Source organism: Belonocnema kinseyi, chromosome 2 (assembly GCF_010883055.1).
Source record: "Belonocnema kinseyi isolate 2016_QV_RU_SX_M_011 chromosome 2, B_treatae_v1, whole genome shotgun sequence".
NCBI classification, from domain to species: Eukaryota; Metazoa; Arthropoda; class Insecta; order Hymenoptera; family Cynipidae; genus Belonocnema; species Belonocnema kinseyi.
In genome coordinates this window covers 30514164-30525817 of record NC_046658.1, presented here as the reverse complement: position 1 = coordinate 30525817, position 11654 = coordinate 30514164, and the positions used below count along the sequence as shown (strand labels likewise).

The 11654-nt window shown below is 33.0% G+C and overlaps 1 long non-coding RNA gene across 1 annotated transcript in view; it reads left to right on the top strand.

Annotated features, from left to right (window-relative positions):
• Positions 1-3656: 3656 nt before the first annotated feature.
• The window catches only part of LOC117183117, a 95137-nt gene continuing 87139 nt past the window's right edge, over positions 3657-11654 (top strand). The window contains exon 1 of the long non-coding RNA XR_004468348.1: positions 3657-3755. This is a non-coding gene — a long non-coding RNA (uncharacterized LOC117183117). The remainder of the gene's footprint in view (positions 3756-11654) is intronic.

Here is an 11654-nt window from a genome sequence, read left to right as displayed (position 1 = left end):
TTTGGCAGGAAAAACCTTTTTTTTTGGCAAAAAACATTAGAAACTTAAGTTGAACGATAAAAGAATTGGTTTCATGAGGCAACAATTTGAAATGATTGTTACTTTTGTTACTATGATGTCTCAAATATGGGTCTGTCGCGATATATCGCAATGAGTTATCGTAGTAACAAAAGTAACAATAATTTTAAACTTCTGCCTGGTCAAATCGCTTCATTTATCGTTCCGTGGAAGATCCTAACAGTTTTTTGCAGAAAAACACCATTTTTCCAGCCAAAAAACAGGTGACGCCCCTATTCTGCAATTACACCCATTTTTGAAATTTATTTAACCTAACGTGAGATCATTATTTAACTGGAACTCGTCAAATTATCAACGATCACTTCCTCAGGTGCAATAATCTCTAACACTCTTTTCTTCCCCATATCCCGTCCAGTACACGTGCTTTGGATGTGCTGACGTTCGCGGAATGCGTCAACAATCTCACCCTCGATAAGATAAAGGCCTATTATCGGACCGTGCATCGCTACACATCGCCACGATTTCAACGCAGACGAGCGTTTACCTGACTCGCGCGATATTTTGAAGAAAGCATAAGGTCTTCGTTAAGCATGGATCTCCGTGTTTTTCATGACGTTTTTTTGTTTCCTGAAAAACCCGGTTTTCGTGAAAATAAAACAAAAGACACAAGTATCAAAAATTGGAGGTAAATAAACAGACGGGACTGTAGTCTAACACGAATCCTTCACAGTAGTTGTATGTCGTTGTCTGCTAGGTTTTCAAAATCAGCGCGCCAAACGATTAACGAGCAGAAAATTGCACTTGATTCGTTCTAGAACTTGGAAAAAAATAATAGGGAAAATTAAAAATTAGACTTACCATTTGTCACGTCTGATTTGAGAATGAACTCTACCGCTGCCACTCTTTAAAACGTTGTTTTACCGTGAAGACAGGAGCACGACCGTTTCATGTGTCTTCAGCGCAATCCGGCCACCTTGATCTTGTGTCTTTCCAAACATGTACGACCTGGTATAATGAACTGACGTTCGGTGGTCACGTCGCTACTGGTAATTACGTAACTCTTGTAACTCTCTTTCTTACTCCATCTTCTTACAACTTCTTGGGAGTCTTTCTCCGTCTTCCGTTGGGACAGCTTCATTTGTCGGTAACTCTAGTACTTCCGAGAAAAGACAGTATGTGGCAGCAGCGAACGGCGCATGCTGTCACTAATATGATGTTTATTGCATGGCATTTTTCTTCAAGAGTATATCTTTCACCGGTAGAGTTCTTAAATTCCCGAGAATTTAAGTTCAGGTTATATAACCGAGAATATGACAGAATTCAGGAAAATTTAAGAGAATATAAGAATTTATGATTTTAAACAATATTCTTATTGTTCAGGTTATATCAGCGGTTGAATATAAATTATTTTCTAGCATAGACATATTCAGGAATTACAGTGTTTCATATACAAATTTAAAATGTTCAAATTTATTAATTTACTTCAAACAAAAAAAAAGAAGTTTTTTCTGCTTTAAAAGATAACTCTTTAACAAAATACTGTAATTTTCTACAAAATAATTGAATTTTTAACATAATAGTTCAATATAGTTCAAAATTTTCTTTATAGAAAATCGATTTTAAAACAAAAAATATGACTGATGCATTTTACGCAAAAAAAGGAAATTTCAAACTAAAAAATAATTTTGTTTAAAAAAAAACGCAAATTTCTAACTAAAAATTATGAATCTTAAAAAATTGGAAAGTTCCATTTTCTGTTGAAAAATGGATTCTAAACAAAAAAAAAGAAATATTTTCCACTAAACAGTTAAATTTTCAACCAGAGATAAGCCTTCAATAAAAAAATTTCACACTTTAGTTTAACTTTGACCCAAGTAGTTAATTTTTCAATTAAAAAAGATTAATTTATAACAAGGTAATTAAACTTTTAACCAACGAGATAACTTTTCAACTTAAAATATAAATCCTTAACAAAAAAGTACTTTTTTAACAAAGCGAGTCAAGCAAATGTTTGTAAAAAATTAGTTGAACTATCAAGCAAGGAAGAACGATTTTAAACCCAAAAATTTGCATTTTGTAACAATAAATGAAATTTCTTCTATAACAGATGAAGTTTTAAATCAAAAAGATAAATTTTCAAAAAAGTGTTGAATTTTCTTTTGAAAAATATTTTAGTCGAGTTTTTACAATCAAACTATGAATTTTTTAACAAGAAATAATTTTCTATCAAAAAAATTGAATTTTCAATCCAAAAAAGGTGAATTTTTAATAAAAAAGGATGACTTTTTAACAAAATGGTTGAATTCTCTAGCAAATAGTTGCATTTTTATCAAAAAATATGAAATTTATCTTAAAGCCGAAGAATTTTTTATTACAAAAAAAGTTGATTTATCATCCAAAAAAGACTCCAGTTCACTATTTAACATCAAAATTTGAATTTTTGTAACCAAAAAATAAATTTCTGCGAAAAAAATTGAATTTTCAATCCAAAAAAATGAATTTTCTTAACCAAAAAGGATGAGCTTTTAACAAAACATTTAAATTCTCTACCAAATAGTTGCATTTTTATCCAAAAAGATCAATTTTGTACTAAAACAGATGAATTTGTCATAAAAAAAAAAATTTTTATAAATGGAACTTTCATCCAAAAAATATTTCATTTCATTTTTCAACGGCAAAATATATATTTTAAACAAAAAGTAAATTTTCTATGAAATAGTTAAGTTTTCAAGAAAATAGTATAATAGCTTAATTTCTAACCAAACAGTGGCATTTTTATAAACAAAAAATATATAATTTCTGCTAAAGCTGGTAAACTTTACAATACAAAAGACAAACTTATAAAAAAAAAGAGTTGAATCTTCAACCGAAAAGTTAACGATAAAATCTGCCCGCCTCGCGGGCACATTCTCATTGCGCGCGGCTCGCTGCGCTCGCAAGTTTGAGCGCGCCTGGGGCGCGCGACTGTTGGTTTTCGCGCTTCGCGCTCGATAATATATTTAACTCGCGCTTCGCACTCGATCATTATGCATAGACTTTTTGAAACTAAAGGTGAAAGCATCGACAACATTAAGTTGGTGACTGTGAATTTTCTTTTGTTAAAGCTCCTTCGGCTTTAACAAACACATTCTCATCACGTATCTTGTGCTTCGCGCTCCATTTTATCCCTGAAATTTTACATCATTCCCATAAATTTATATTATTATAAATCATAACTTGCATTGGTATTAAAACAGACGAAGATTTGTTGTTCCGTTAAAAAAATGCGCATTCTTTTAATGCGCATTTAATGTTTTCTTTGTAATTTAAGCTTTACATATACGGTATACTGAGCATCCTTGCCTTTTTTAACTTCTAAATTATGTATATATGCACACACACACACACACACACACACACAATATATATATATATGATTAAAAATTTGTAATAAAGACAACCGCAGGATGTCGCCAGGAGCCAGTGTTAATCTGAAAAATTGCACCCGCTCCCAGCGAAATCGCGGTAAAATTACAGCCATAACCACGTCTCACGACCGTGAGATGGATGGTTACAGTCTGTAACGAAATCAATACGATAATCCGGCAAAAGTTTCGTGCACCCTACGAACACAAAGCGACCCAAGGACTACCACCTTCTGCATCTTTCCTGCAAGTATTTTAGCATATTGTTGACATGCAGGGATGCTTTTCAGGCTTTTAACGAGTGCAAGCTTGGCATCTTCAACAGCGCCGATGGTAAGGACGATTAGTTTAACAGAATATTCCGGGTACAATCGTTGCAATTGCCTTATAAGGTCTCTATACACAGTAAAAAAAAAGTGTTCCAAAGTGTTGGTGCCGAAAATTAATTAACGAACATGGTTCGCTTCTCGAAGTCAAGAAGAACCATGTCAGGCCTCGAGTGTGCAACAGAAACAATTGTTGATAATATAAAGTTCCAGTGTATGCAGCACTCCCCGTTCTAGACAATTGACTCGATTTCCCTAAGAGCATTTAGAGGAGCGATATTAAGGTTAATGCCGTAAGAGTGTCAGAGATAATAATAAAGCACTCTTAGTGCCGCAGTGTGCCTTTGGATGTAAGTCGTTCCCGCATGAGTTGGACGACTAGATAGTATGTGAGCTAAATGCTCGGGGTGTGCATGGCACGCCTTGCAGCTATTATCGGGAATGTCTTGGCTCAAAATGTGGCGACGGTATGTTAAGGTGGAAATGACACCGCCTCGGTATGCCAAAATGAAACCCTCCGTACCAGGTGATTTAAGGAAAGCAAAAGTTAGCTCACACGAGACTGACTGATCCCCCACATTTCTGTGGAAGATACCGTGCATCCTGCTATCTAGGAGCTGTTAACGAAAGTTTTTCTCTTGTTCTTTCTTAATCCGGGCTTTGAGGAGTGAGTACCCAAGATAGATAGGATTCGATGCATTTTGCTCACCCCTAATATTGAAGTTAAGTCCGAGTGTTTAAGCAGCCTCTTCCGCTGCTTTGTACAGAAACGCTCCATTGCCCACTTCTTCGTGCTTCCTGACCATTTTAAGAAGAGGGTCTCTTTGATTTATGACTCTATGCGCTGTACCCAGAACAATCATGTTGTGAAGGCATTCAAGACTCAATATTCCGCGACCACCTTGACGGCGTGAGATGTACAGTCGCGGAACAGAAGGCTTAAGATGAATGCTTTTGTTTATATACATAGTTCTTAAGATCGTCCATGTAAAATACATGAGTGACCTTGTACTTTCGATCTGCAGGTTTGCCGCACAAGTACCCGTCGGAATGGCGAAGTGCTAGAGATAGTGGCAAAAACGTAAGGCAAAAGAGCAGTGGGTTCATGGTGTCGCCCTGAAAGACACCTCTCTAAAAGGTGACCTTGTTAGTTGTCACACGATTTTCTCCAGATGAGATAGTAAATCTGGTTTTCCCAAGCGGCATCAATCTCTCTCTGTAACTAACGATTTGCGGATGAACCTTTAAACATTCCAAAAGACAGATGATAAGTCTATGGGAGGTCGAATCGAAAGCTTTCCGATAATCAATCCAGGCCATCGATAGGTCCCGCTGGTAAAATACTGCATCTTTGCAGACACATCTATCGATGAGCAGGTTCTCCCAACATCCCGCTACGTCTTTCTTTGAGCCTCTTTGTTCATATATTTCTTGCCACACAGGTTCAATTTCCCGAACAATCCTATCATTTAGGATAGCTGTAAATATCTTATGCAGTGTTTTCAGACAAGTGATTGGCCTGTAATTCTTCGGGTCTTGTAATTCTTCGGGTCTTGTCTTGGAAGAGTCGAGATGGGTCAGAGAGAAACTGTTGATTTTCTCTGACCCACCTCTCCCTCCGCTCTAGACTTCTCTTAGCGTCAGATAGTATCCGTATTCTCTCAACAATATGCTGCCTGATGGTCAGCAGCTTTAACTTGTTAAGTGTGTGATAACGGGTCCGGAGTTCGAGCGCGAACTTTCGAACCTTAGAGGTAAAATTCCTGCCAGATGTGATGTAGTCAATCACACACTGAATGATGGACGCGTACTCTCTGCCCAGCCTATTTTTATGGCAAGTTGATGCATTCGTCTTTTGGTCTTATTATCAACCGTTGGTTTAGTTTTACGGTTCGCATCGGCCAAAGTTCTCGCTGCATTATACACACAATAATGGATAGCCCAGAGGTCGGATTCTCCGGAAAAATGTCCACGAAGCTCGTCATCCATTTCAGCCAGATCTTTAAGCTTGAGAGAAATCTTGGTGTTGATGTTTCTCTGGGTCATAAAGCATCGCTCTTCCTCTATCGGATGCCTGCTCGCGGTTGGTCTTAGTGTCGCCTCTCTTTCTCTGTTGCCGGCTTGTTCTAACTGTGGTAGAGTAGGCGTTCCGCTTACATAGCCCCTTTTTTGGAGTAGTTCGGCATGGTTTCGCAGACAATGATGCGAAAAATGCGACAGCTCCGGGTGTTTCTCGCACCAAAGGGCATGCAGCCGTGCCATGTACGCCGTTCAGGGGCCAAACTCGTATCGCAGCACTCTAGCAAGTCGTGATTCAGTCGCTCCATCTACCTAAATGTCCCGAGATTCCGCCGATCCATCGCATTCAATCCATCTTCATTAGCTTTTCCAGCTCTAGAGTAGTCGGCATTGTTGGCCGACCCATTCTCGGGAGCCCTGCGCGTTCTGTCTCTTTGAACCGCACTTACTACGACTATTTTGAGTGTTGTCATTGTTGTTGTTGTAGAGCCCCGCATGCAAGGATAAGGCTGCATACTCTGAGAGGTGGCCCGGTATCCCAGAGTCACCGTTCTAGACACCTCACCCAGGTAAAAACCTGTTTTTCGGAATTAGGGGGTCTCAAAACGTGGACCTTTGACAAACACTATGGGGGGAAGGTCAAATTTTATACAAATCTAATAACTTCTCTGATGAGAATGTAACAATGATTTGTCATGAATAATTTTTTGATAGTTCTGTTTTTTACTTTTAATCATAAAAAAATAGCATCAAAAACATGAAAAGTCAATTTTTTTGAAACCCCACACGCGTGACGAAAAAGAGATTAAAAGACAAAAGTTGCAATAATGATGTGTCAACGCAGCGGGCACTTTTTTTTACTGTGAATGACGTTTTTCATGGTTAAAGCCAAAACTATGCATCCTATCAAAAAGGGGTTGATAACAAATTTCTAGATATTTTTCAAATGCACAATTTTTCTATATTTATCTTTTACCGTATTTTGCACAGTTTAGCCGAAAAATGTAATTTTTTGATTTTTCCTTATTTTGTATGCTGTCAAAATTTGAATTTTTGATTTTTCAAGAGAATTAAAAAAGTCGTTATGATAACCTTGTAGGGCATTCAAAAAACATTATTTTGCTTTTCTTGACTTTTTTCATATCGTGTGTTATTTGGCATAAAATGTTCATTTTCGTGTTTTTTTACAATTTTGTAAATGCTATAACTCTAGTAATTTTTAATTTTTCGAAAAAAGTCATTTGGATAAATTGGTTGACTTTTTGAATATTATGAATTAACGTACAGAGAATTTTTGAATTTTGAAAAAAATGTTTTAAAAAATATTCAAAATGTGCACACTTTTTGAATTTTCATCCAAAATGACTGGCTGACGAAACTGACCTTTAGTAGAGAACACTCAACGAATCTACTAAAGGGCAATCTAATAGATTAATTTTTTCAAAAGTTATCGTGTTCGCAGATAGACAGACATGCATACAGACATACAGACAGACATACAGACATACATACATACAGACATACAGACTGACACATTCGTAAAAACCTGTTTTTCGGATTCAGGGGGTCTCAAAACGTGGACATTTGACAAAAACTGGGGAGGTCAAATTTGACACAAATCTAATACCTTCTCTGATGAGAATGTAAAAATTCAATTTTCTATTAATTAAAATAAATTCTGAGATTCTCAGAGAATTTATTTCTCGTTTATATTCTCGGTAATATTCTGATTCTCGTTACCGTTTTCAAAGTAATATAACCAACTCAGAACTCTATTCACCAGTTAAGGCAGCAGTGTAGCGTGCGAAGCGGGAATCTTGAAATTAATTGTTAGTATTGAACAATTAACAGGACAGTAGAATGATAACAATAATGCGATAAAAGCGACTATTAGCTCTAATTCAGGAGTTTTATAATTCGCGAGCCAATTTTAAACTCATTTAAAAACGATCATGAGGAGCAAGGACTATGAACTAGAATTAGAAAAGCAGCTGTCACGAATATGAACTTGACGATTTCAAAGGACATTTTTGTTATGAATTAAGCGAAATTCCAAAACTTTCTTTTACACTTTGCCCAAATAAAAGATTAGTCTTTGAATTGATTCTAAAACAGTTTATTTTTTCTGTAATCAATAAAATTTCTACATTTGAATAGCATTGAAAATATTACAAATATTATATAATATATCAAGCGTTATTTTTATTTCTATTGTATATGTGTAGCGTATATATCAACAAAACCGAATTTCTTAAAGTTCCAAGATCCTCAGTTCAAATATGGATATTGTATCTTCATCGTAGCAAAAAAAGCATAATTAAATTTTCAGTTAAAAAAACTGATAAAAAAAATTAATTCATTAATTTTCTGTTTAAAATATTAATTAATCTGAATTATCAACCAAAGGAATGGATATTTAAATAATATAATGAATTTCCAACAAAGAAGTTTAACTTCTACGTAATTAAATGTTTGATCAAGAAGATTAATTTCCTGCCAACAAGGACAAAATAATAATAAAATGCAGAAACTTTCAACCAAATTTTCGAATTTTCCACTACAAACGACCAATTTTTAAACAAAAGTAATATAATTATATTTTCTATTCAAAAAATATGCCCGCAGCGCGGGAAAATTCTCATTGCGCGCTACGCGTCAAGTTTGAGCGCGCCCAAGGCGCGCGGGAACGCTCGGGCGATTCGCGCTCGTTTTCGTACGTTTAATGCGTACACTTTAACGAAATTTTTTCAAATATTGTGAATACTATAAATTAAATCGAAAACTGTGATTTAAATTTCAGAGGAATTGCAGCCATAAATTGTAACTAAATTTTTTTCGTTTTGATTTTAAAGATGGTTTTCAAAGCACTTACGGCTGTGACGACTTCATTCTCATTATGAAACTCGCGCTTCGCGCTCGATAATTTGTGTCCACTTCAAAAACTTCATCAAGATCATTTGTAAATCTTTTTAAAATCTACTAAAAATAGCATTTTAAACTCATGGATCTCTTAAAAAATTGCATAATTTTTAAAATGATCCAAATTTTTGGAACTTTTGTCTGATTAAAAAATTTCATGATAACAGTTTCAAAAAACATTTAGTTTACATCTAGTAGAAATTTGGATTGATATTTCCTAACCTATTAAAAAAATGTTTTTTCCTTTTTAGAAAATTTTCAAAATGTTCAAAAGCATATAACTTTTTGAAGTTTTATCGAATTTAAAAATTTCATTAGGATAATTTGGAATTATTTTTGACGTGTATTAGAAAAATTGACAAAAATGTATAAAACTCATAAAAAATTGTATTTAAATTTTGAAAAAACTCAAACTTTTTGAATTTTTGTTTAATCAAAAAATTTAACTGACATGGTTTCAAAATATATTTGATATCTAGTGATAAATTTAAGTGGAATTTTCTAATCTTTTAGAACAATATTTATTTTTACTTTTTCTGAACAATTTCAAAATTCTCAAAAGTATATAACTTTTCAATATTTTATCAAAATCAAAAATTTTATTTGGATAATTTGCAAGTCTTCTACCCATATATAAAATACTTTAACAAAAAATTTCAAATTCTAAAAAGAATGGCAAATTTTGAAAATGCTCTAAATTTTCTAATTTTGGTCGCAAATATCTACCTAACGAACTTAGCCTTCATTTTGGGAACCTTAAGAAGTGTATCAAATGCTGACTTAATTGGATAAATTCTTAAAAAGTTAGCGTGGCTACAACATTCAAGTAACCATACATACAGACATACAGACAAACAGACACCGGTGAAATTTTATGATTTTCGGAATCTGTGAGTGCCGAAATGTAAAAATCCGTTAAAAACCAGAGATCGAAAATTTGAACGATTACATTACATTCTCATGAATGAGAATGTAAAAATTAGATTTAAAAAAAACGTGTAATGTAATGGTCCAAATTTTTAATCTCTGGTTTTTAACGGATCTTTACGTTTCGGCACTCATAGAATCCGAAAATCATTATATTTTGCCGGTGTCTGTCTGTATGTATGTCTATGTCTGTATGTATGGTTACCTGAATGTTGTAGCCACGCTAACTTTTAAAGAATTTGTCCAATCGAGTCCGCATTTGATAAACTTTTGAAGGTCCCCAAAATAAAGGCTAAGTTCGTTATTCAGATACTTCGAACCAAAATTAAAAAATTGAGAGCAATTTCAAAATTAAAATTTTATTTTTTTTGAAATTTTATAAATTGTTGTCAAAGTTTCTTATAGACAGTTAAAAGACTTGCAAATTATCTAAATAAAATTTTTCATGTGGATGAAAATTAGAAAAGTTATATACTTTTAAAAATTTGAAAATTTTCAAAAAATAGAAAAAATTATTTTTTTTATAGATTCACAAATTTGATTCAAACTTTTATCAGATACCAAATATATTTCAAAACTATTCTACCCGAATTTTTCGATTAGCCCAAAATTTAAAAAATCAAAGCATTTTCAAAATTTTCAATTTATTTAACTTATAATAATTTTTGTCAAAGTTTTTCATAGATGGGTCAAAGACTTACAAATTATCCAAATAAAATGTTTAATTTTCATGAAAATTGGAAAAGTTATATACTTTTCGAAAATTTGAAGATTTTCAAAAAATAGAAAACATTATTTTTTTCATAAATCCAAAAATTTTATTCAAAATTTTTAGTAGATACCAAATACATTTCAAACTATTCTAGTCGAGTTTTTCGATTAGCACACAATTTAAAAAATTAGAGCTTTTCTAACATTTTGGACAATTTTTTTCAAGTTTTAGAAAATGTTGCCAATGTTTCTGATACTTGAAAAAAATACTTGCAAATTATCCAAATGACATTTTTAATTTAGATCAAAATTAAAAACGTTATATGATTAATTTTCATAATTGAAAAATAGATAAAACTACTTTCCTGATAAATAAATAAATAAATTTTAAGGCAAATTTTTCATAAGTATTAAATATATTTGAAAATCACATCCATAACATTTTTCAATAACAACGAAATTTTAAAAAATTCATTATTTTCGAAATTATGAATTTCAAGATTCTTATGTTACATTAGGTAGAATCTTCTTTGAATATAGTGAAATGATTTTCAATATTTTTTTTCGAATTCTTAGACTTTTTTGTTCCGAATTAGTTCTCCTGATTTTTCTTACTTATTTCAACAATGCACATTATATTTAATAAGGAAATCTAGTTATTATATTCTCATTCAAGAGAGTGTAATGTAATCGTCCAAACTTTCGATCTTTGGTTTTTAACGGATCTTTACGTTTCGGCGAGCACAGAATACGAAAGTCATAAAATTTTGTCGGGGTCTGTCTGTACGTCTGTCTGTATGGTTACCTGAATGTTGTAGCTACGCTAACTTTTGAAGAATTTGTCCAATCGAGTCCGCATTTGATACACTTCTTAAGGTCCCCCAAATAAAGGCTAAGTTCGTTAATCAGATATTTCGAACCAAATTAAAAAATTAAGTGCATTTTCAAAATTTTGAAATTGTTGTTGTTGAAATTTTATAGATTTTTGCGAAGTTTCTTATAGATGGGTGAAAGAATTGAAAATTATCCAAATAAAATGTTTAATTTTGATGAAAATTAGAAAAGTTATATACTTTTCAAAAATTAAAAAATTTTGCGAAAATAAAAAAAATTATTTTTTTCATAGATCCAAAAATTTCATTCGAACTTTTCACTAGATACTAAATATATTTGAAAACTATTCTTGCAGAATTTTTCGATTAACCCATAATTTAAAAAAATAGAGCATGTATAACCGAACTGTTGAGCGCGAAACGCGATTATCGCAATGATAATGTAATCGTCAAGGACGTAGGTGCTTTGAGAACCTTCTTTAATATCAAATTAAAAA